At 39.5% G+C, this 27,023-nt stretch overlaps 1 protein-coding gene and 1 non-coding gene across 3 annotated transcripts in view; both read right to left on the reverse strand.

Moving 5' to 3' along the window:
* Window positions 1-27,023, reverse strand: part of LSAMP (limbic system associated membrane protein) — a 707,286-nt gene that overhangs the window by 451,153 nt on the left and 229,110 nt on the right. The window lies entirely within an intron of this gene.
* TRNAK-UUU (transfer RNA lysine (anticodon UUU)) lies at window positions 9,233-9,305 on the reverse strand. Its single transcript has one exon. It is a non-coding gene; the product is annotated as a tRNA-Lys (tRNA).

Consider the following 27,023-nt stretch of genomic DNA (forward strand, 5'->3'; position numbering starts at 1 on the left):
GTACATCTAGACAATGGAATATCATTTGACACTAATGGGAAATGAGCTATGAAGTCATGAAAAGACATGGAATAACCTTAAATGCGCATTACTAAGTGAAAGAAACCAATGTGAAAAGGCTATATACTATATGAATCCAACTATATAATAATCTGGAAAAATAAGAAGCCTCCAACGTTACAAAGATGGGGAGAAGATCATGGATACCAGGGCTGGCGGAGGAGAATGGATAAGAAAATTATAGAGGAAAGTTAAGGTACTCTTATGGCAGAAAGCAAAGAAGAACTGAAGAGCCTCTTGATGAAAGTGAAAGAGAAAAGTGAAAAAGTTGGCTTAAAACTCAACATTCAGAAAACTAAGATCAAGGCATCTGGTGCCATCACTTCATGGCAAATAGATGGGGAGACAGTGGAAATACTAACAGACTTTATTTTCTTGGGATCCAAAATCAAATGGTGACTGCAGCCATGAAATTAAAAGACACTTCTTGCTCCTTGGAAGAAAAGCTATGACCAACCTAGACAGCATATTAAAAAGTAGACATCACTTTGCCAACAAAGGTCCATCTAGTCAAAGCTATGGTTTTTCCAGTGGTCATGTATGGATGCAAGAGTTGGACTATAAAGAAAGCTGAGCGCTGAAGAATTGATGCTTTTGAACTGTGGTGTTGGAGAAGATTCTTGAGAGTCCTTTGGACTGCAAGGAGATCCAACCAGTCCATCTTAACGGAAATCAGTCCTGAATATTCATTGGAAGGACTGATGCTAAAGCTGACACTCCAATGCTTTGGCCACCTGATGTGAAGAACTGACTCATTTGAAAAGACCCTGATGCTGGAAAAGATTGAAGGCAGGAGAAGGGGATGACAGAGGATGAGATGGTTGGATGGCATCACCGACACAATGGACATGAATTCGAGTAAATTCTGAGAGTTGGCGATGGACAGGGAGGCTTGGCATGGTGCAGTCCATGGGGTCACAAAGAGTCAGACACGACTAAGCAACTGAACTGAACTGAAGGCAGCAAAAATAGTTTGTATAGTATAATAATGGATACATGTCACTACACGTTTGTCTAAACTAATAGAAAATATACCAAGAATGAACCTTAAGGTAAACTATGGACTTTGGGTGATTATGTATCAAGGTAGGCTCATCAACTGTAACAAAAGTGCCACTCTAGTAGAGGATGTTGATAATGGGAAAGCCATTCATGTGTTGGGACAGGAGGTACTTGGGAAATCTCTGTGCCTCTCAATTTTGCTGTCAACTTAAAACTGTTCTAGGAAAGTCTTGAAAAGCTCCAATGTTAGTCAGTAATTTTTATATGTAAAATCCACCTCAATAAATCTGTTTATAAAAACAAACAAAAAGTGTAAAAGAAAGAAAATGGTGAATAACAAGATTCATATATGGAAGAATCACAATCATTTAGCATTGCAGATAATCCAAGAGGTCATGCAGTCTATTTGCCTTCTCTATAACTGAATACATCCTACAGAATGTGAAGTACGTTTTCAGGCACTCGCTTCTGCTACAGGAAAGTCACTGTCTCACAAAGGTGTGCATCACTTTTTATAGCGATCAAACATGAGTGATTTCTTCCTTAGATGGATCTGAAATCCAACTAACCCTTGTCTCCCGTCAGTGGTTTAACTATTATTCTTGCAAGTGACAAAAAGAAAAAAAAAGTTTACTCCTCCTACTATGTAACATTCCTTTAACTCTTAGTTTGTCCTGTTTTCCTTTAGTCTTTCTGTTTTCAAATGAACTCCCTCAGGGTTTTTAACTTGGCTCTTAACCTCTCATGACATCCAGGCCCACTGCCATCGGGGTCACCCTGTAATGAGTTTTCTTCAGTTTGTTGATGTTCCTTAAATGTGCCCAGAATTCAATGTGCTACTCTAGGTATACCCTGATGAGGACAGGGAAGAAAAGCGACATTCACTGCCCCTGTTTTGGGCACTGTACATCTTGTAATAGGGCACATGATCAAATTATCTTTTTCTTATTTTTTTTCTGATAGCCCTGCTTTATTATCTGAAACCAATTACTCTTCCATTTTTTTCTGAGATGGCATGAACGTGGGAGAATCTAGAAGCAGGGAAACAAAAGATTTGTGTAATAATCTAATGATGAGATGATATACAAGAGACACGAGGCATTGTTTAGAGAAAAAAATAATAGGCATAGTAATGAATTAGCTGTGAAGAGTAAAAAAAAAAAAAAAGAGGGAGGAGGCAACCACACTGAAATAACTATTAGTTTAAAGCAAGAGATTTAGGAAGGAGGAGTTTGGGAAGGAGCTATTAGAAAGAAGTGAAGAAAGGGCTTCATTGATGGCTCAGTGGTAAATAATTCACCTGTCAATGCAGGAAACGTGGGTTCAAGCCCTGACTCAGGAAGACCCCACATGTCATAGTGGAACAACTAAGCCTGTGCACCACAGCTATTGAGCCTGTGCTCTAGAGCCCGGCAGCCACAACTGCTGAAGCCTGCCCCTGAGAGCCCATTTGTTGTAGAAAAAGAAACCATTGCAGTGAGAAGCCTGGGCACCGCAACTAGAAAGTAGCCCCCACGTGCTGCAACTAGAGAAAAGCTCACACAGCAATGAAGACCCAGCCCAGACAAAAATAAGTAAATAAATTTTAAAAATTAATTTAAAAAGGAAAGAGGTGAAGAAGATTCTTTCAGTTCTGCTGAAAAGTTCACAGCTAGCTTTGCTTTTCATGATGGAGAAAGGAGGAAAATAAGCTACTTTGGAAATAGATCTTGTTCGGATGCAAAATGGGACAGGGAGAGGAACGCTTGCTCTTATGTACAACAGCACATGGAACCACGACGGGAGAAGAACAGATGGTTTGGTGGTTAAGATAAGCACTTAAAGTGAGGCTGTTCTTATCCTAAACTTATTCCAAACACCCAAGTTTCTTGAATCTGCAATATGACATTGGAAATATCACAATCAGGAAGCTTTCAGACGAGATTTCTGGCACTTCCTGAGGCAGTTGTATTCTCCAAGGACTGTTTTAATTAAGGCTCAGGAGATGAGTTCTCACTGCTGGTGGCTGTTGTGGTTTGAGCCCACACCTTCACCAAACAGATAAATTCATGCAGGTAATTGTGCCAAAACCCTTTACAATCAAGTCCCCGAGATTTATGGCTGTTTTTATCACCAAGCCTGTAAAGCTCCAGGAATTGTGCTTGAAAAAGCAAGGGCTTATCCTCCATGAAGTAAAGAAACTAAAGAAAGCATTTATGTTACAGAAGACTGACTAGTAGTACACAATAAAGTACTTTTAGCTTCAATGCCAGCTCTTTTAGTAATGGATGACTTTGGGCAAGTTATTTGATCTTCTGAACTCTAGTTTTATGATTTGTTCATAAATGCATGCATTCTTGCACTCATTACTTCCAAATTAATTAAGTGCCTACTATGTTCTGCACAGATACTTACATAGTCTCTGCTCCAAGGAGTTTATATCTAGTGGGAAGAAGCCCAGTGGATTTCAGTTTTCTAGTCATTTGCTTTAAAATGATACCACGTACAAAGCACTATGCTAAACATTTTATACAGTATTTGCTTATTTTGCACAAAAATTTTATGAGGATATTTGTACCTCCAATTACAAATGGGGCAACTGAGAATTACAGAGTTTAAATAATTCACCCAGTTAATGATTTAAATCAAGTATTTCTAATCCTGGTGCTTTTGTTCCCAACCTCCATACCACACTACTCATATCTGCTCACGTGCTGCTAAGGGGGATGAGAGAGGACCATGGGAAACCCTAAGGGGTTCCCACCACAGGCCATAACCCAAAGGATAGTAAAATATTTAGTTCACAGGGTTTAAAGGGGCTTTTATTTCCACAGAGCTTCAGGTGAAAGGAGAGCACAATTTTAAAACGGACACAAAGCAGGTCAAGTCTTAAAATCAATCAGCATGTGAAGACGCTACCGAACAATCTGCCTATGCAAGAAAGAATAGTGGATGTGGGACCTTTGGTCATGGTGCTCAGGAGTGGGAGGCAAGTGTGGGGAGTTGGGGAGGGGAGAGAGGAGAAGAGTGGGATCCATCCTTCCATATAGTCACCTTCCAAGAGCAAGAGGGCCATGAGATGGTGGAAAAAGCAGACTTATAGACTAGATTTAAAACTAATGCAGACTAATGATGCAATCCATCCCAGGAGGAAATAACACGGACCACAGTCAACATATTACCTATGGAATGCAATGGATCTTAAAAGGGTTTATCTGATGAACTTTGTTTTAGAAAGTATAAAAAGAGTGGGTTTCTCCTAGTTATTTGTCACCAGAACATACTCACAGTTTCACTAATTTAAAATGCTTCTTGCCACCACTGCATCTCCCTTATCCCACTGTGTTCCCCACCTGCCAACAGTTTGACACAGATTTGATGAATTTGCTTCCCAATTTTACAGCACTGAGGTCTTCTCTGTACCCAGCAGTACTGCGTGGAGTTCACTGATAATCTCCCGCGACCAGGTGCTTCTCTTTTAAATGGGCTGCCTCTCTCCCCATTCTGCTTTCATTTTTAGTACCGTGTAATCAGTCTTCAGCTTTTTAACTTGACTCTGAGTGGGCTCAAATTTTTTATTGGTAACAGCTTATGCTTCTGCCCTTGAGCCCTAGTAGCAAAAGAACTACATACATTTTAATAAAGTATCTTGCCATTCTGCCCTGTCATTTGCATACCTGTCTGTGTGCATAGGTATGCACATATATGTGCAAACAAATACATATTGTGTGTAATACACACACACACACACACATGATTGTTCCAAAAGGAACAAAGAACCAGAGGAGGAGGTGCAATGACAAGAGATGAAAGAAATTGAGGTTGGAACAGAAGCTAAATATGGGAAAATGTATAATAGAGGATAATTTGTCAGTCACTAAAAAAGAGAGTACTGTGACTTAGGGACATTTTGTGCTACCAAGCATTAGAAGAGGTGGACAGTTCAAGATGCCAGTTTCTTATTCCTATCATTTCTCAGAATTTGTTGTGATATGGAGCAGTGATTATGGGTTCACAGGCATCATAACTTTAGGAGTTTTCAGGATTTCTATTTCTCAAAATGGAACTGAGGAATGAGATAAGGAATGTGGGGCCCACATAGCTGCTACCAGAATCAAGCACCAGGGATTGGAAACAATTCTGACATGAGCAGGATGACCAGCCATTCTGTAGTCAAAAGAGTATTCAGTGGGATGCAGAAAGCATGGTTCCAGCCCTGACCCTGAGACAAAGAAATGGGAAAATGACAAAAACAATCGAAACATTTTTTTCTAATACTGAAATTACCAGTTTATATACACACACACACACACACACACACACACACACACACACACTTCTTCATTTCATTTTAAGGTACTATCCTATAGAAAAAACGCAGTTCAGTTCAGTTCAGTCGCTCAGTTGTGTCCAACTCTTTGCAACCCATGAACCGCATCCCACTTCATAATCAAGAAAATAGAGACTCATCAAGTTAAATAACTGGTCCGAGTTAACAAATCTGATAAACTAACAGAGGCAGGCTTCGTACTAAGAACCTCAGGATTTCTGATTGTAGCCCTCTTTGCTTTCCCTTCTCACCTCCTAACTAACCAGGGAGGTCACACAGCCATGCCAGCTGTCTTGAGCCTCCAGGGATTTGCTGGTAAAATTAGATAACTCGTCTAAATCAGTAGTTTCCAAATGTGCATACATATGGGTACATACATGTGTGCCTATATGCTTGAGAGAGGCAGAGCCTTTCTGAACACAAAACCTTACAGAGTTTGCTGGATGTTACAGACACTGGCTGAGCCGTGTTGATTAAAGACTGGTGTCTCACTATCTCCATCCTCACTGTGACCCTCAAGAGATGCCAAGGAATACACAAGTTTTTAGAGAATAGCTTGAAAACCTCTGTGTAACATTCTTTGAACAAGTGTATGTGTGTGTGTGTGTGCACACGCGTGTGTGCATGCATGCATGTGTGTGGTCGGGGGGCGGTGGTAAACCCAGTGACATGGTCTTTTTCTATAGTTCATCTTCGAAAGACTTTTTGGTCACAGTTTCAGAGTGTGGGAATTCATATGAAAGATACTTATTAAGCATCTATTAAGAGCAGAGCCTTAAAAGCCAGTTCCACCTCTGTGCTTGGAATTGGCTGCTGCTTCTCTTCCCAGAAGGCAGTCCCATAAAGATGAGGTTGTGCAAATCCACTGCTCTGGGTTCTAGCTCCAGCTCCAACGCTAAGCTCCATGATTTCTGGAATGTCACCACTCTCTGAATGTGGCTCCTCATTTATAAAATGAGGGTGATCTCTAGGACCTCTTGCAGCTTTAACATTCTATGATATTATGCCAATTTTATGACTTCAAAAAAACAATTAGATACTTTTTTTATTTCCACAGCACTACATCCTATGGGCTGACAGTTGCCTGCCATGGATGAAATTACTTTTTAATAACTACGTATTTGGTGCTCATTTTAAATTTTTAAAGTATCCCCTTCAGGGCATAAACACATTTCTATATCTAGCTATTTAACTGTGAGGGAGGAAAAGGCTTAAACTCATAATTTTGCATTCTAATTTTGTAGGTTGGACTTTCAGTCTGGGTGTGAAGTCTGGGCAGTAAGAGCTACATTTGAGAGCTGTGCTCCTTGAGCAGAGCACAAAGGGGCTTGGGGACAAGAAGAGGAAGAAAGGCGATGTGCCCCACTTATAGAAACTAGGGGTGGGCTCTGAGAAGGAATTTAACCTCGTCCTTACCTCGGCTCTTTTTTCTCATGTTTCACCATCTCACCCATTTTCTAAACAGATCTCTGTAATTTTTCCACACAAAAAATCCTCTTTTAAAAATATAAGAATTACACAAAGGGTAAAGTATTCTTTAGTATAATAGACACAATGCATGTAAACTAAAGGAACTATTAACCTAGATTCATTTTAAAATGTTTAACAGGGTAACAAATACTGGAGAGGCTGACAGTAAAAGGTACTCACATAATTTTGTCACATTGTAAAACGTATAAAGCTTTGGATAAGGAACTGAGATTCCAAAATCAGAACGACATTCCTGACAATACTAGCCAAGAAAGTCTCATCACCAAATATTTATTAAGCACTTGCTTTATACCAAAACTATTTAAATTGGTTAAAAAAATTGAAATTTATCTATAGTAATAAAAAATTAGAACCAGTATAAACATCCAAATATAGGAGATTGATCTAGTATGGCTTATTAATTCATTCAAATACTATAAAGCCACTGAATCTTAAAATACATAAGCTGTTTAACATTAAAACATGGTGGTGGTTTAATCACTAAGTCATGTCTGACTCTTGCAATCCCATGGACTGTAGCCCACCAGGCTGCTCTGTCCATAGGATTTCCCAGGCAAGAGTACTGGAGTGGGTTGCCACTTCCTTCCCCAGGGGATCTTCCCAATCCAGCGATCAAACCCACTTCTGCTGCATTTCAGGCAGATTCTTTACCGACTGAGCCACCAGGGAAGCCGTATGTTTAGGCTATTATGTTAAATAGAAAAGCAAATCAGAAAATGGTTTGTATATTATCTCAAACTATGTAAAATATCATTCATATGGTTAGCAATTTGAAAGAAATATGAAAAAGTGAAATGAGTTTTCATTAAAGTGATGATATTGTGTGTGATCCTTTTGAAGATGGTGTTAAATGACGATATTAGAGTACCTTTGTCCAGCAACAAAAAGGGGCTGCATTCCCTAATGACACCTTGTGTGAATGTGATAGCATTTAGCTACAGGAGAGACTTCTTAAGGTTCATGGTGATTCCAGTTTCACAATGTGGCCGCCTGAGGTCTGACCATTCGTGCCGCCAACTACATAGAAGATTATATAACCTTTTGTAAACTTTCACAGCTCTAATTCTTTCTCGAGGGGAATACTGGAAAGTGGCTCCTTTGCAGATTTCATAAATTTTCAACTCCCCCCCTCAGTCTCTTCTAATGAATTAAAAAAAAAAAAATCCTTCTGGAAGTTTCATGCTGTAGTACTACCTGTGGGTATGATTCCCCATGTGAGGATGTCAAATTTAATTAGATTTTGCTCTCTGTTACTTAATGACTCAACTAGGCTCACAAGTCCAAGATCATAACCTCCCAACTAGGCTGCCAAGTTAGCTATTTCAAGGAACCACTATTTATGGTACCCAATCATAATTATTTTAAACCATGCCCAGAAAATAATAAAACTAGTAAAACTCGCTTAATTATATCCTTCTTCTGTGGATAATCAAGCATTTCACAAGATTTCTTCACTCAGTTTCACATATAACACAGGCAAGAAACTTCTAAGGGCTTCTTTAACAAAAAAAGACTCATCCTTAATTACCTCCTTTTCCTATAAGAAATTTTCAGTGCACTGAGCAGATTCCAATGATATCTGACAAAAGCATAAGGAATCCAGAACTAGATAAAATAAATATTTTTTTCTTAAGGCAAACAAAGAGGATATATTTTTCTGGGTCCAAAAATGTTCTGTTCTTCTGAAAACCTTTGGAGCCTGTTCACTTTCTAGGTCTTCATTGATCACTTTGGTCTATAAAGTGCCAATAAACATGTAACGAGTAAACAACATATAACAAAAATGTTGAGATCTGAGGAAAAGCCTTATCAACTCTACGGAAGTCAAAAGGCACACAGGAAAAGGCAGCCTCATATCCTTCCTGAGGGTCTCACGCCATCAGCCCATCTGACTTGAAGCAACACTGATCAGATAATGATGCTCTGTGAGAGTGCTGCCAGCCCTAGAATGAACTCCTGAGTGATTCCCTGTCTTTTTTTGTTCGCCATTGTCATTCAGCTCCTGGGACAGCATATCTTGCCTATAGTAAGTGCTTAGTATCAATCCATACTTGTTAAATAAATGAATCTACACTGCTTTTGATTTACTGATCAGAAACAAATTTTCCCCACTGTAACTGAAACTGTGCAATAAATGGACTTTGATAGTAATTTGAACAAAGAAAGTGAAAGTCACTCAGTCATGTCCAACTCTTTGCAACCCCATGGACTATACAGTCCATGGAATTCTCCAGGCCAGAACACTGCAGTGGGTAACCGTTCCCTTCTCCCGAGGATCTTCCTGACCCAGGGATCAAACCGGGGTCTCCTGCATTACAGGAAGATTCTTTACCAGCTGAACTAGCAGGAAAGCCCCAAATGAGACCTTGTCACCTGAACAGGGACTTGAACCCTAGGCACTCAGATTAAAAATCTGATGCTCTACCAAATGAGCTATCCAGGCTCCCTAAGCCAGCTGTAAAGAGTATTTTGGGGAAATTTGTGATAGAAATGACACCTCTGCAGCTTCTCTTGCATTGCTCTTCACAAAAGTAGAACTCTTTCATCTTTCTGGCCTCAATTTAACCACTTCTTGGGCTTCCCTGGTGGCTCAGAGGTTAAAGCGTCTGCCTGCAATGCGGGAGACCTGGGCTCGATCCCTGGGTTGGGAAGATCCCCTGGAGAAGGAAATGGCAACCCACTCCAATGTTCTTGCCTGGAGAATCCCATGGATGGAGAAGCCTGGTGGACTACAGTCCACGGGGTCGCAAAGAGTCAGACACGACTTAGTGACTTCACTCCACTCACTCACTCTGGAGTGGTCTGACCAGATCACCCAATCTAAAGACCTATCCCTCCAGGCATAATTTCACTATAGCATTAATCAGAATATGCATTTATATAGTACTTTGGAATAACAGTTACTTCCCTCTCTTGTCTCCAAGTTGCATGTCCATTTTCTTCATCACCATAAATTAGCACAGTACCAGATTCATATCAGATGCTTAAATGAGTGCATATAACATATATTCAAAGTCCATTTTTACATCATTTAAATTGTGTCTGAAAATACATTTTTAGACTCAAGCTTGTCTCTTAGAACAGAATTTTCCCTTCTCTTCAACGTCTCCATTTTCCTTTTCATATTAGTCACTCAGTCGTGTCCTACTCTTTGCGATTCTATAGACTGTAACCCACCAGGCTCCTCTGTCCATGGGATTTTCTAGACAAGAATACTAGAGTGTGTTGCAATTTCCTTCTCTTGGGATCTTTCCGACCCAGGGATCGAAACTGGGTCTCCTGCATTGCAGCCATATCCTTTATCATCTGAGCCACCAGGGAAGGCTTTTCCTCTCCTCTCTCTCCTCTTATTTCTATTATCATTTCACTACCCTCCTTCTTCTTCTAGTCTCTCTTCCCTGCCACCGTATTTATGAATTTTATGAATGACAGCTCACACATGGAAGATATGTTCCCACTTACTGTCTATTAGGTAATGAGCAACAAAAGTGAGAGATGACTCATATTTTAAAGGGTCATAACTTTCAATCACATAATTTTGCCAAGCATTCCAACAGCTGTGATTTTAAAAGTCATCAAAATTCAGTCATGCTGGTACTGCTTCAAAATAGACTGAAGATAAAGCATTCTACTAACTCATATTAACCATATACAAAGATGTATCTAATTAAACACATGCTATATATTTGTACATAGGGAACACAAGCTGTTTTTGTTTTGTTTGGAAAAACTAGTCTAAGCCAGACATAAAATGCAAAATATAGATGTGCAAGGTAAGTAAACTGTGTTAGTCATTCAGTTGTGTCCAACTTTTTGTGAGCACACATACTGGGTGGGGCCTGCCAGGTTTCTCTAGCCATTGAATTCTCCAGGCAAGGATACTGGAATGGATTGTCATTCCCTTCCCCAGCAGATTTTCCTGAACCAGGGATCAAACTCAGGTCTCCTGCACAAGAGGCAGATTCTTTACCATCTAAGTCACCAGAGAAGACCAAGGTAAGCCAAGTTCAGTTCAGTCACTCAGTTGTGTCCAATTCTTTGCAATCTAATGGATTGCAGCACGCCAGGCTTCTCTGTCCATCAACAACTTCCTGAGCTTGCTCAAACTCATGTCCATTGAACCGGTGATACCATCCAACCATCTCATTCTCTGTCGTCCCCTTCTCCTCCTGCCTTCAATCATGCCCAGCATCAGGGTCTCTTCCAATGAGTCAGTTCTTTGCATCAGTTGGCCAAAGTATTGGAGCTATAGCTTCAACATCAGTCCTTCCAATGAATATTCAGGATTGATTTCCTTTAGGATTGATCTCCTTGCAGTCCAAGAGACTCTCAAGAGTCTTTTCCAACCCTACAGTTCTAAAGCACCAATTCTTTGGTGCTCAGCTTTCCATATAGTCCAAATCTCACATCCACACATGACTACTGGAAAAAACCATAGCGTTGACTAGACAGACCTTTGTGGGCAATGTAATGTCTCTGATTTTTAATATGCTGTCTAGGTTGGTCATAGCTCTTCTTCCAAGCAGCAACGGTCTTTTAATTTCATGGTTTCTGTCACCATCTGCAGTGATTTTGGAGCCCAAGAAAATAAAGTCTGTTACTGTTTTCATGTTGCCTGATCTATTTGCCATAATGTGATGGGACCAGATGCCATGATCTTAGTTTTCTGAATGCTGAGTTTTAAGCTAACTTTTTGACTCTCCTCTTTCACTTTCATCAAGAGACTCTTTAGTTGCTCTTTGCTTTTTGCCATAAAGTTGGTGTCATCTGCATATTTGAGGTTATTGATATTTCTGCTGGTAATCTTGATTCCAGCTTGAGCTTCATCCAGCCCAGGATTTTGCATGATGCACTCTGCATTAAGTTAAATAAGCAAGGTGACATTATAAAGCCTTGATGTACTCCTTTCCCAATTTGGAACCAGTTCATTGTTCCATGTCCAGTTCTAACTGTTGCTTCTTGACCTGCATACAGATTTCTCAGGAGGCAGGTCAGTGGTCTGGTATTCCCATCTCTTTAAGAATTTTCCACAGTTCCTTGTGATCCACACAGTCAAAGGCTTTGGTGTAGTCAATTCAGCAGAAGTTTTTCTAGAACTTTTTTCTTTTTCTATGATCCAAAGGATGTTGCCAATTTGATCTCTGGTTCTTCTGCCTTTACTAAATCCAGTTTCATCATATGGAAGTTCACAGTTGATGAACCATTGAAGCCTCGCTTGGAGAATTTTGAGGATTACTTTCCTAGTGTATGAGATCAGTGCAATTGTGCAGTAGTTTGAGCATTCTTTGGCATTGCCTTTCTTTGGGACTGGAATGAAAACTGATTTTTTCCAGTCCTGTAGCCACTTCTGAGTTTTCCAAATTTGCTGGCATATTAAGTGCAGCACTTTCACAGCATCATCTTTTAGGGTTTGAAATAACTCAGCTGAAATTTCATCACTTCCATAGCTTTGTTTGTAGTGATGCTTCCTAAGGCCCACTTGACTTCACATTCCAGGGTGTCTGGCTCTAAGTAAGTGATCACACCATCATGATTATCTGGGTCCTGAAAGATCTTTTTTGTACAGTTCTTCTGTGTATTCTTGCCACTTCTTAATATCTTTGCTTCTGTTAGGTCCATACCATTTCTGTCCTTTATTGTGCCCATCTTTTCATGAAATGTTCCCTTCAGTTCAGTCGCTCAGTCATGTCCGACTCTTTGCGACCCCATGAATCGCAGCACACCAGGCCTCCCTGTCCATCACCAACTCCCAGAGTTTACCCAAACTCATGTCCATCCATATATGACTACTGGAAAAACCATAGCCTTAACTAGATAGACCTTTGTTGGAAAAGTAACGTCTCTGCTTTTTAATATGCTGTGTAGCTTGGTCATAACTTTCCTTCCAAGGAGTAAGCATCTTTTAATTTCATGGCTGAAATCACCATCTGCAGTGATTTTGGAGCCCAAAAGATAAACTCTGATACTGTTTCCACTGTTTCCCCATCTATTTCCCATGAAGTGATGGGACCAGATGCCATGATCTTCGTTTTCTGAATGTTGGGCTTTAATAAAACTTTTTCACTCTCCTCTTTCACTGTCATCAAGAGGCTTTTTATTTCCTCTTCACTTTCTGCCATAAAAGTGGTATCATCTGCATATCTGAGGTTATTGAGATTTCTCCCAGCAATCTTGATTCCAGCTTGTGGTTCTTCCAGCCCAGTGTTTCTCATGATGTACTCTGCTGCTGCTGTTAAGTCACTTCAGTCATGTCAACTCTGTGCAACCCCATAGATGGCAGCCCACCAGGCTCCCGCATCCCTGGGATTCTCCAGGCAAGAATGCCGGAGTGGGTTGCCATTTCCTTCTCCAATGCATGAAAGTGAAAAGTGAAAGTGAAGTCGCTCAGTTGTGTCCGACTCTTAGCGACCCCATGGACTGCAGCCCACCAGGCTCCTCTGTCCATGGGATTTTCCAGGCAAGAGTACTAGAGTGGGGTGCCATTGCCTTCTGCATGTAAGTTAAACAAGCAGCCTTGACGTACTCCTTGTCCTATTTGGAACCAGTCTGTTGTTCCATGTCCAGTTCTAACTGTTGCTTCCTGACCTGCATATAGGTTTCACTGGCTTCTCTAATTTTCTTGAAGAGATCTCTTGTCTTTCCCATTCTATTGTTTTTTTCTTTGCACTGATCACTGAGGAAGGCTTTCTTATCTCTCCTTGCTCTTCTTTGGAACTCTGCATTCAGATGGGCATAGTTTTCTTTTCTCCTTTGCCTTTAGCTTCTCTTCTTTTCTCAGCTATTTGTAAGGCCTCTTCGGACAACCATTTTGCCTTTTTTTTTTTCTTTTTGGTGATGGTCTTGGTCACTGCCTCCTGTACAATATCATAAACCTCCATCCATAGTTCTTCAGGAACTCTGTCTATCAGATCTAATCCCTTGAATCTATTTGTCACTTTCACTGCATAATTGTAAGGGATTTGATTTAGGTCACATCTGAATGGTCTAGTGATTTCCCCTACTTTCTTCAATTTAAGTCTGAATTTTGCAATAAGGCATTTTTGATTGGAGCCACAGTCAGCTCTTGGTCTTGTTTTTGCTGATTTATAGAGCTTCTCCATCTTCGGCTGCAAAGAATATAATCAATCTGATTTCAGTATTGACCATCTGGTGATGTCCATTTGTAGAGTTGTATCTTGTGTTGTTGGAAGAGGGCGCTTGCTATTCCAGTGCATTCTCTCAACAAAACTCTGTTAGGCTTTGCCCTGCTTCATTTTGTACTCCAAGGCCAAACTTGCCTGTTACTCCAGGTATCTCTTGACTTCCTACTTTTGCAATCCATTTCCCTATAATGAAAAGGGCATCTTTTTTGGTGTTAGTTTTATTAAGTCTTGTAGGTCATCATAGAACTGCTCAACTTCAGCTTCTTTGGATTAGTGGTTGGGGCACAGACATGCCTTACTGTGATACTGAATGGTTTGCCTTGGAAACAAACTGAGATCATTCTGTCATTTTTGTGACTGCACCTAAGTATTGCATGTCAGAGTCTTTCAATGACTATGAGGGCTACCCCATTTCTTCTTCAAAGGGATGCTTGCCCACAGTAGTAGATATCATGGTCATCTGAATTAAATTTGCCCATCCCAGTCCATTTTATTTCACTGTTTCCTAAAATGTTGATGTTCACTCTTGCCATCTCCTGTATGACCACTTCCAATTTACCTCGATTCATGGACCTAACATTCCAGATTCCTATGCAATATTGTTCTTGACAGCATCCGACACTACTTCAATCACCAGTCACAACCACAACTGGGTGTTATTTTCACTTTGGCTCCATCTCTTTATTTTTCTGCAGTTATTTCTCCACTCTTCTCCAGTAGCACATTGGGCACCTACCAATCTGAGGAGTTCATCTTTCAGTGTCATATATTTTTGCCTTTACATACTGTTCAGAGAATTTTCATACTGTTCAGCGAGTTTTCATACTCTTCAGAGAATTCTGACAAAATGTGCTCCACTGGAGAAGGGAATTGCAAACCACTTCTTGCCTTGAGAACCCCATGAACAAGGTAAGCCAAGCCTGCCTTCAAAAGGAAGAAAACATTATTCCTGATGGTTTCTCTAAAATTCATTTGTTTGCTTTTTTAATCCTTTTTATTTTAAGTGAGCCATAGTTTTTACCACACTCATCAAAACTCTTCTTGAAGATGGTGCAAAGTATCAGAGAAGACATCCCTTCATAAAGCCTCCTGTGACAATTGTTCAAGTGCTAAACTGTGTCCTATGCTGTGACCCCATGAACTGCAGCACACCAGGCTTCCATGTCCTTCCCTGTCTCCCAGAGTTTGCTCAAATTCATGTCCACTGAGCTGGTAATGCCATCCAACCATCTCATTCTCTGTTGCCCCCTTCTTCTTCTGCCCTCAGTCTTTCCCAGCATTAGAGTCTTTTTCAATAGGTCAGGTCTTCATATCAGGTGGCCAAAGTATTGGAGCTTCAACATCAGCATCAGTCCTTCCAATGAATATTCAGCATTGATTTACTTTAGTATTGACTGATTTGAAAGGGTCTCTCAAGTGTCTTCTCCAGCACCACAATTTGAAAGCATCAAATCACTGGTGCTCAGTCTTCTTTAAGGTCCAACTCTCACAGCTGGACACGAATACTGGAAAAACCATAGCTTTGACCATACAGACCTCTGTCAGCAAAGTGATGTCTCTGCTCTTTAGTACTCTGTCTAGGTTGGTCACAGCTTTTCTTCCAAGAAGCAAGCATCTTTTAATTTCATGGCTGCAGTCAATGTCTGCAGTGATTTTGGAGCCCAAGAACATAAAATCTGCCACTTTTTTCACTTTTCCCTCATCTATTTGCCATGGAGTGCTGCGACTGTATGACATGATCTTCATTTTTAGAATTTTGAGTTTTAAGCTAGCTTTTGCACACTCCTCTTTCACCCTCATCAAGAGACTCTCTCATTCCTCTTCGCTTTCTGCCATTAGAGTGGATTATCTGCATATCTGAGTTTGTTGATATTTTTCCTGACAGTCTTGATTCCAGCCTGTGATTCATCCAGCCCATCATTTTGCATGAGGTACTCTGCATATAAGTTAAATAAGCGGGTGACAATATACAGCCTTGATGTACTCCCTTCCCAATTTTGAACCAATCTGTTTTTCCATGTCCAGTTCTAACTGTTCTTCTGGACCTACATACAGCTTTCTCAGGAGACAGCTAAGGTGGTCTGATACTCCCAGCTCTTTAAGAATTTTCCACATTTTGTTGTGTTCCACAGTCAAAGGTTTTAGCATAGTCAATGAAGCAGATGTTTTTCTGGAATTCCTTTGCTTTCTCTATGATCCTGTGACAGAACGTGATTATAAATCAATGTTGTTAAGGTTAAACAATATATTAATCATTCTTAAAGGATACATAACTGTGAAAGAGGAAACATACCCAAATGCAGAACCTCACCTTTAGCATCAGTAGAATAGTTACAACTCAATCTCTGCAATTAAGACAGACCGAGCTTTGATTTCAGGTTTCACCTTTATTGATCATGTCACTTTAGACAAAGCACTGGACTCTCTGAGTCTCACCTTTCTTATATGTAAAATAAAGGTATAATAATATCTACTAAATATGGTGATTAAATGGGCCTGAAAAATAATGTGTAATACAGTAGTAGGTACATGGAGTAAGTACTCAATTGTTTTTGTTTAATTGCAAAGTCATGTATTACTCTTTCATAACCCCATGGACTAGCCCACCAGGGTCCTCTGTTTAGGGAATTCTCCAGGCAAGAATACTGGAGTGGGTTGCCATTCCCTCCTCGAGGAGAAGTTCCTAACCAGGAATCGAACCTGGGTCTTCTGCATTGACAGGCAAGTTTTCTACCACTGAGTCACCAGGGAAGTCCAAGTACTCAATTAAATGATAGTTATTACTACTACTGTGATTCTCATCAGTAATGCTATGTTATTTTGGTAGTGGCAGTGATTACTTCATTCTCGTCAAATGCTAAAAGAATGTGGCAAAATAAGGGAAGCCAATTCTAAGTGCCATCATGTGGAAAATATATCAAGTAAAGCAAATGTGGGTGCTATAAGAAAACTAGACTGGACTCTCAAAAGGAGATTAACTTAATCCCCCATTTACTCATGAAGGAAGGTGAGGGCATTAGGGTCAGCAGGTAGCCTATTCAGGCTTCACTTTTGGTTCAACTGGTAAAGAATCTGCTTGCAATGTGGAAGACCTGGGCTCGATCCCTGATTCATTTTCTCATCCAGTATTTCCTACTGCTACTGCTGCTGCTAAGTTGCCTCAGTCGTGTCCGACTCTGTGCAACCCCATAGACGGTGGCCCACCAGGCTCCCCTGTCCCTGGGATTCTCCAGGCAAGAACACTGGAGTGGGTTGCCATTTCTTTCTCCAATGCATGAAAGTGAAAAGTGAAAGTGAAGTCACTCAGTCATGTCCGACTCTTTGCGACCCCATGGACTGGAGCCCACCAGGCTCCTTGGTCTATGGGATTTTCCAGGAAAGAGTACTGGGGTGGGGTGCCATTGCCTTCTCCAGTATTTCCTACAGGCTTTTCAAATAAGGACTTGAAGAAGCATTTAGGTAACATCAGCTCTATCATATTACTCTAGGAATCAGTGAATATGTCTGAATTTAAAAAGTTATAAAAATGTTTGACAAATTTAAATCCAAACACATATTTAAATTCAAATAAAAATTTGAATAAATCCCACAATTAATTTTCTCCAGTTTCATTTTCATTATTTGTAAGTTAGCTTTATCATGGAAATTTCACAAACAAAAATATCAAAATTTCTTTGGAAAATGTTTTCTTTGAAAGTGTTTTCTTTATAGTTTTAGTCTACCAAATTAAGACATTCAGAGAAAAATGAACAGAAACATTTGCATTTTTCTCATATCTCAAATAATAACACATGATCAATTACCTATGTAAAGAAAACAAAAGGAAATCTAGAAGTTACAAAATATTCTCAGAGTAGTCATGAATAAAATCTAAATTCAGATGTTAATACCACAAATAAACTTAGCTGGAAATTCCTATTTTAGATTTTTATAGGCTAGACATAAATTTGCTATTAATATAGAGAGACTCATTGGAAAAGACTCTGATGCTAGGAGGGATTGGGGGCAGGAGAAGGGGATGACAGAGGATGAGATGGCTGGATGGCATCACTGACTCGATGGACATGAGTCTGAGTGAACTCCGGGAGTTGGTGATGGACAGGGAGGCCTGGCATGCTGCGATTCATGGGGTCGCAAAGAGTCGGACACGACTGAGCGACTGAACTGAACTGAACTGAGTTGTACTTCAGAATACCAATAACTACAGACAATTGCCAATATATAAAGCATGCATTCCAAAATTTCATTTATAATTCAGTCATTTGGAACTTGCAACAGCTTTTCCCATATAAATATTTACAATTTGTGGTTAAGTTCATATGTAAGGCCACATATGCTACTTTTACATGAAATCATTGTAAAACATTTATCTACAGAAGGAAACTAATATATACTTTCATTAATAAAACATAAACTAAAATAATACAATGTTAAACTGAGATAAAGTTTATTATTATATATTTATTCAAAACTCTATGCATTGGTGAAAAGAATGGCAAAACTCAAAAGGGAAGAGGTGTGGTATGTTTGGTAGAATTCCCGAAGAAAGCTTAAGAGTATCTTCAAGGACTTAGCTATTTTCGGCCAAATTCTCTTTTTTCCTAAATCATTTCAGATCTTACAAAAGGTACAGGTAGATTTTCAGAACCATATTTAAATATTATCAGTTACTGACTAAAAAATGTAAATGAAAAGAAGAGAGGGTAAGTGAATTATAAGGAGCTATGGGGGAGGTAAATTTGAAATAAGCAAGCAGAAATGTCTGGAAACAAAGGAGACTGCCTGGGAGGAAAACTGAGCTACATGCAGAGAATGCCAGAGGTGCAGGATTGTGTATAATCCTTTGGTAGCAGATTAAGAAAGTGTTGGAGCAGAAATCCGGCCAACTTGTCCTATGAGCTGACTACAAAATGGCAGGAGTGCTTCTTCATGACATTTTGGTTGCCAGAGAATGTGCACAAGTTGTAAGAAGGTAAACACTTAGCAGGCTCTGCTGTGATGCTCTTATAGAGCCTTTCATGCTTGTGGGTGGAACACTTTTTCTGTCTTTACCAGGTTAACATGCAAACCTTATGATCTTAGAAACACTCAACATTGATTGGTCTTCTCTAGCCATGTGTTGGGTATTGGGTTTTAGCTTTTTAGCACATTGTGATACTGCTTCTTAATTAGTGGAACAAAAACTAAATGTGTGGTAGAAATAAGGACATTTGATATTACAGTCATACATACTGTAGTATAGTGCTATGCTCTTGCAGCTATTTTCATATATTACAAAAAGTGTTTGATTTCTGACTTCCCATCTGACAATAGACACAGCGAGAAGTCCAGACAGACTCTATGAATAACTTTTTGCCTGTAATGCAATCGTGCTGTCCCTAGTCTGTGGGCTATGTCACCTCCAATTAAACAGTGGCTCAGTCGGTGTGAAGACAGCCTTCATGTTGTTACCATAGAAAGGTTTCTCCTCTGTGAGTAAGCCTTTTCCAGCTGTCGAGATGTTCACCAATTGCTGCCTCAGCTCCTTGGAACCTGCTCGGCTTGTGAGCGCCGATGCATTTACTGTACTAGTAATTAATGCCGTTAGCATTGTAATTAAAAAGAAAAAAAAAAAAAACTTTTTGCCTTTATACTCAGGGTGATAATGCTGCAAGTAAAAATTAATTAAAATGAGATGAATTGCCTTCAGTTAAACGAAACGGAAAGAGAAAAGGAGGGGTGGGGGGAGGAGGGACCTGACATAGAGTTTGCAGCCTTATTAATGAAGCAAACTGAGGAGGCTGGGCTTCACATTTTCCCCTGATTCTTCTTCCTTTGTGTTACAGTCTGGGTTAATGGAGCCCAAAGCTATCAGTTGGTGAGGCAATACAAAGAAGTTCTATTTTTGCTCCATTTGCTATGGGTCACTATGAAGACCGCAAACATGAGCGCCCATGTTTGTCAAGCCCCTCTTTAATTTCCCCTTATTGGTCTGTTTGAAGTAATGGGCTGTGAAATTGACTTCTATATTATTATTAATTAGATATGATGCCTGATTTTTCTTAACACTTGATACAGTGAAAAGGTCTGGTTCTTTGCATAGGACAAAATCCTGACAAATTCAATCATCGACTAAAACAGAGCTTGAGTGGGAAAGTCTGACCTCTTCTCATCCTGAAAGCAAAGACCTGGTGATCATCTTCCAGTCTCCTGATTTTTCTGAATTTAGCCTCCCAGTTCTGACTGAAGGACACAGATCCTTTAAATGAAAGTAATACACCAGCATTCTAAATTTCATAAAGGAACAACAATCAATTAATCAATAAACACATGCTTAATGAAATCCTGGTGTGTATCTTAGGATTATGTCAGTGCTCCAGGGGATACAGAAACAGTGAAAAAACAACCCTTGTCTTCGAAGAATTGATAAACTCACTTAAAAAAAAAAAGCTTAGTTGCATAAACCACTTATAAGTGGGTAATTGAAGCCTAAAGGCTTTGACACTCTGAGTGAAACAGGTTGGTATAAAAGAAGGGGTACTGGTCTGGAAGTCAGTAATAACTGCATGGTGAATGAGTGAGTGAGTGAAGTTGCTCAGTCGTGTCCGACTCTTTGCGACCCCATGGACTGTAGCCTACCAGGCTTCCCCATCCATGGGATTCTCCAGGCAAGAATACTGGAGTGGGTTACCATTTCCTTCTCCAGGGGATCTTCCTGACCCAGGGATCAAACCCACATCTCTCGCATTGGAGGCAGACGCTTTAACCTCTGAGCCACCAGGGAAGCCCTGCATGCATGGTAGAATAAGCCAAAGAAAAAGGAGAAGATAAAAGGACACAGTTAAAGAGGGAAGAATTTTCATTACAGCTCACAGCATATAATTTCTATATATCTCAAGTCATTCATTGGTCAAGAAGGGAAAAACTACCTGCAGCAGGTAAATTTCTGCTGGAATTTCCAGTAAATTTCTGGAATTTCTCTAGTGCTCCGAGAGGCTTCTTTCATACTCTAACAATTACTGACTGACTCCTCTGGTTCTGTTTGGTGTTCTATGGACTGTCACACATTGGACATTCTACCCTTTTAAGCCTTGATTCTCTGACATACCTTCGTTCCATTTTCAGGCAGAAACATATTCCCACAACTTAGAGATGGGAATACATGGTTCATCTTTTAGAGTTAGGGCCTGACACCTGGTGCAGGAACTGAGCTCATTTAGAAGAACAATGCATTGAATCAACAGCTCTCAGCATGGGTTTTAAAATTCGTACAAGAGATTCTGGGGAGCCTTCAGATAATCTCTTGAAGTACTAAATATAGTTCTTCAAATTCCACAGTCATCTCATGTTTGGGGCCACTTCACTAGCATCGCCAGGTAACAGCTTTCCAAGAAAACGGTAGTAAGTGTGACCATATGACTTACTTTTTCAACGTCTGTTCGTGGATGTTACAGACTGTAAAATTAGAATCTTCAGATTTAAGAACAAAGTTGGTATTCTCTTTGTGAAGCCATCTGTATTTGTGCAAAGGGAATTTCTTAAAGTCCCTTCAACCAAAGACATTTCGAGAAAAATGTTCACTTGCTCCATTCACTATCTAGATGGAAAGCCTGATGACTGTCTGTTGCGCCCTAGAGAAGCTGCCCAGATGCTTTATAAAGGCCATGGCTTAGCTGCAGAACATCTGCAATTTCCAAATAGGGGAAATCAATCCAAGCTCCAGCTAGTTCAGCCTGAGAAAGAGGCAGTTTGAGAAGCTTTTTTTTTTTTTTTAATTTTTTAGCAGCAGGGTAGATTTGCTGCCTGAGGCAAGGAAGGTCTTGAGTCTCAGATGTGCACAGGTCTTAAACACCAAGAAAGTAGAGCTATTAGGGTAAATGAAACTAGCCAGGCCTTGATGGATGTCAAATGGGCTCAGAGAAGCTGCTGAACTACCCAAACTAGAGAGAGGCCTGTACCAATCAGAAGCATCCTTTTGCTACACTAGTCAGAAATTAGCAAGCAGGGGAAATGTATTTAACCCTGCCCCCTCTCTGTGACGGGCTGCGAGTGTACTATCAAGCTGTGTGGCATTGACAAAACTGAAATACACAGTTAATTCTTTCTCTAGCTGCTTTTAATCATTTCTTAGAACCTTATAGAAAAAGCAACTGCAGTTTAGAATACCAGAGAGCCATAAGAAAAAAAGATGAAGCTCTACTTTAATTAAGAAATGATGGACTTGATTATACTTGTGTGTGTATTAGTTGCTCAGTTGTATTTGACCCTTTGTGACCCATGGACTGTAGCCTACCAGGCTCTTTTGTCCATGGGATTTTCCAGGCAAGAATACTGGAGTGGGTTGCTATGCCCTCCTCTAGGGGATCTTCCCAACCAAGGGATCAAACCCATGTCTCCTGTGTCTCCTGCATTGCAGGCAGATTCTTTACTCATTGAGCCATCAGGAAAGCCACAGGATTATACTTATGACACAAGAAAAGACAGACCTTGAAGTAATAAAGCAGTGTGGGGGAAAATGGGCCATGGAAAGAAACAATGGTAAATTACTAGTTTATGGTGCATTACTGATTTCCTGTGACCTCTATGAATTCCACATTGTAGTTCAGTAGGTAATAGTCACATGGTTTACTTGATTCTCCCTTCCTAATTCCAGAAGGCATAGCAACATGCTCTGTGAGCAGCAGAAAATTCTCCCGCTGACTGGTTTGCAGACTCTCTACTTGAAGTGCTGGACTTACAATCTGGTTGCAGCAAAGAACTGCTGACTGGCAGCTGGCACCTGTACAACTACTGGCTTGCACACTTTAAGGTCTGGCTCTTAAAAACAAATACAGTGAGCTCTGGGATCTTGGAGTTGGCTGCACAGGACACAGTCTATGTCTATACATACTCTCCCTGTGGTAGTACAATGTTCTGTTGTATATGTTGAATGGGGGCTTTTCTTAGGTTTTCACAGGTCTAATTACAGATCCCATGGATTGGAAAATACAGGCTCATTCATTTTTCATTTTAACTTCTCTTGGGATATGAGAGTGGATAAAGAAGAAGGAATGAAAGGGCATACACAGAGAATAATTCATGAAATGACCAAATGCTGTCTGATAAATAAAAAGGTGGAATTTGGCAAAAGACAGACATAGTGAAGAACACTATAGCCAACTTCGAGACTTCATCTTTTCTCTCCCACCGCCCCCATTCCTGTCTCTCTACTACCTATCATTGTCTCTCTCCTCTCTCTCTATCTCATTATCTCTCCATCTCTACACATTTCTATCTAAAAAAGAATCTTATTCCACCAAAGGAAAATGATAACTTGTTTAAAACCCTTAGCATCAGAGCTGAATGCATTAGTCCTGACAGAGTAGGTTATTAGAAAAGAAATACATTTTCTTCTAAATGTGTTAACTGAAAGATAACAAAGACAAGGCCTCTCCTGAAAAGTAAAATTTATCTTTTCTTCCACATTCCAATTTTTAATTCTCTGTTTTTGTATTCAGCACATGAGTACTTGGACTTCTTGATACTGAAAATGAAAACAGCTATTTTTATAGACCTTTGCTCTATCACTTTCAATTCTGAAGTGCAATGAACCTCACAATATGGTGTTCCATGTAACATGTGGGTTCTTTGGGAAATGTCTGAGATATTTTAGATAATAATATGCCTTTTAGAAGTCTACAGCCCATATAAACATACTAAAGGCTATGAGAAGTTCTGTAAAAAGAAAGACTTTAAGTCAAAATTCACCAAATTTTTTGACCAAGAACATTTTTTTTTACACAATTTTTTCTGCTACACAATTATTTCTACAGAACAAATATTCTAAAAGACATGATTTCGGACATGACATTACAGTGCAAAGGCTGACACACAAATAGGCCAACATTAAAATTTTTGCTTTCCTGCTAAAGTGTGTTCTTATTAACTTTGAAAATAACAGTACATATGCATAAATACAGAGAAGGAAGAATGCAAGGAGAAAGGAAGGGAGGCAGAGAAGCACAGAGATGGAGAAGGGAAAAAAAGAGAAAACAGAGAAATTAATTTTGCCCTAAATTTTAAATAACTGAATCTCCAAATCTTTGTTTTTGTATGTAATAGTAAGAGTACTGTTATGTACTAGTACAGAAAATGGAAATGACAATTGAATACCTACCATGTGTCATTCACTTTTAAAATATTCATTATATATGTTATTTCATGAAGCTATCAAAATTATTGCAAAGATCATCTTGTATGACGACATCAGGGTAAATCTAAGAGATGGCCTTACTATGTATAGAAACTAATGTACTTTCTCAATTTCTGTGACTACATTCTGTTTTTGGATTAAATAAAGGACTGAAAGATAAGTCTTATCTGGATAAGATAAGGATATTCTTTTAATCTGGGTGCTACATGGGATTTAGACCAAAGTGAGTCTTTCTTTCTAACTTTTATATCTTACTTCCAAACATTACTTTTTCCCATATGTGTCAATAAACATTTTAGGATTACTTGAATTATTATTTTTCTGTGAAAAATGCTCTTGGTATTTTGTCAGGGATTGCATTGAATCATTAGATTGCCTTAAGTAGTACAGTCATTTTAACATTACTAGCTCTTCCAACCCATAAGCATAGTATATTTTTTTTTTCATTTTTGTGCCATCGTCGATTTCTTTCATCAGTGTCTAGAAGTTTTCCAAGCATGGATCTTTAACCTCCTTAGTTTGATTTATTCTTAGTTATTTTATTATTTTCAATGGCATTATAAGTGGAATTGTTTTCTTAATTTCTCTTCCTGATAGTTTATTGTTCGTGTATAGAAATACAATGGATTTCTGTATATTACTTTAGTATCTTGCAACTGTACTTAATTAATTGATAAGTTCTTCTAATTTTTTGATGGCACCTTTATATAGTATCATGTAACTGCAAACAGTGATGGCTTTACCTTTTCCCTTTCAGCTTAGATGCCTTTCATTTCTTTTTCTTGTCTGATTGCTGTGGCAAGGACTTCCAATACTATGTTGAATAAAAGCTGTGAGAATGTGCATCCTTGTCTTATTCTGATCTTAGAGGAAATGCTTTCAGCTTTTCACCACTGAGTATGATGTTACCTGTGGGCTTGTCATATGTTCTTTTTACTATAATGAGGTATGTTCCCCCTCTTACTGTGTTGAGAGATTTTATCACAAATGGATGTTGAATTTTGTTTAAAAGCTTTTAAACAAAAGAGCAAGTCCCAACAGTTTCCAATAGACACCCTAGGATTAGTAAATGAATTTTCCTCATGGATAGTCTAGATACCCTTCAAACCACTGTTTTTGGAAGCTATTTAATCAGTCCTTAGTACCTGTGGTGGATTCATTTTGATACTTGGCAAAACTAATACAATTATGTAAAATTTAAAAATAAAATTAAATTAAAAAAAAAAAGAGGAATCATTCTAAATGTACATGCAGATTCAGTGTGCATATTCAAGGAGGTGTGTTCAGAGTCTTCCTATACTGTGGTCTGGGACAGCTTTCAATTTTTTTGTAGATTATTTATTTGTAAAGCAAAAGAGCTATACTAGATGACTTACAAGAACATTTCCACACTCCAAAATACTATCTCTACAATTTAAACAATATATAATAGCCCTACCCATCAACACAAAATTGGATTAAAGATTTATGAGCATGGCCCCACCCATCAGAACAAGACACAGTTTCCCCCAGTCAGTTTCCCCCACAGTCAATCTCTCCCATCAGGAAGATCCCATAAACTGTTTACCCTTATCCCTCAAAGATAGAATGAAAAACGCAATCACAGAAAACTAATCAAGCTATTCACATGGACCACAGCCTTATCTAACACAATGAAACTATGGGCCATGCCATGTAGGGCCACCCAATATGGACAGGTTATGGTAGAGAGTTCTGACAAAATGTGGTTCACTGGAGAAGGGAATGACAAACCACTTCAGTATTCTTGCCTTGAGAACCTCATGAACAGTATAAAAAGGCAAAAAGATATGACACTAAAGATGAACTCCCCAGGTGGGTAGGTATCCAATATGTTACTGGAGAAGAGTGAAGAAATAACTCCAGAAAGAATGAAGAGATGGAGCCAAAGCAAAAACATCACCCAGTTGTGGATGGGACTAGTGATGGAAGTAAAGTCCAATGCTGTAAACAGCAATATTGCATAGGAACCTGGAATGTTAGGTCCATGAGTCAAGATAAATTGGAAGTGGTCAAACAGGAAATGGCAAGAATGAACATCAACAATTTAAGAATCAGTGAACTAAAATGGACCAGAATGGGCGAATTTAATTCAGATGACCATTATATCTACTACTGTGGGCAGGAATCCCTTAGAAGAAATGGAGTAGCCATCATAGTCAACAAAAGAGTCTGAAAAGCAGTACTTGAATGCAATCTCAAAAATGACAGAATCATCTCTGTTCGTTTCCAAAGCAAACCATTCGATATCACAGCAATCCAAGTCTATACCCCAACCAGTAACGCTGCTGCTGCTGCTGCTGCTAAGTCGCTTCATTCATGTCAAACTCTGTGTGACCCCAGAGACGGCAGCCCACCAGGCTCCCCCGTCCCTGGGATTCTCCAGGCAAGAACACTGGAGTGGGCTGCCAATTCCTTCTCCAATGCATGAAAGTGAAAAGTGAAAGTGAAGTCACTTCAGTCGTGTCCAACCCTTAGCGACCCCATGGACTGCAGCCTACCAGGCTCCTCCGTCCGTGGGATTTTCCAGGCAAGAGTACTGAAGTAGGTTGCCATTTCCTTCTCCAACCAGTAATGCTAAAGAAGCTGAAATTGAATGGTTCTATGAAGACCTACAAGAACTTGTAGAACTAACATCCAAAAGAGATGTCCTTTACATGATACCTGGACTAACAGTCAAATTTGGCCTTGGAGTACAAAATGAAGCAGATCAAAGGCTAACAGAGTTTTGCCAAGAGAACACATTGGTCATAGCAAACACCCCCTTCCAACAACAAAAAGGAAGACTCTACACAAGGACATCACCAGATGGTCAATACCGAAAACAGAC

Source organism: Bos javanicus, chromosome 1 (genome assembly GCF_032452875.1).
Source record: "Bos javanicus breed banteng chromosome 1, ARS-OSU_banteng_1.0, whole genome shotgun sequence".
Lineage (NCBI taxonomy): Eukaryota > Metazoa > Chordata > Mammalia > Artiodactyla > Bovidae > Bos > Bos javanicus.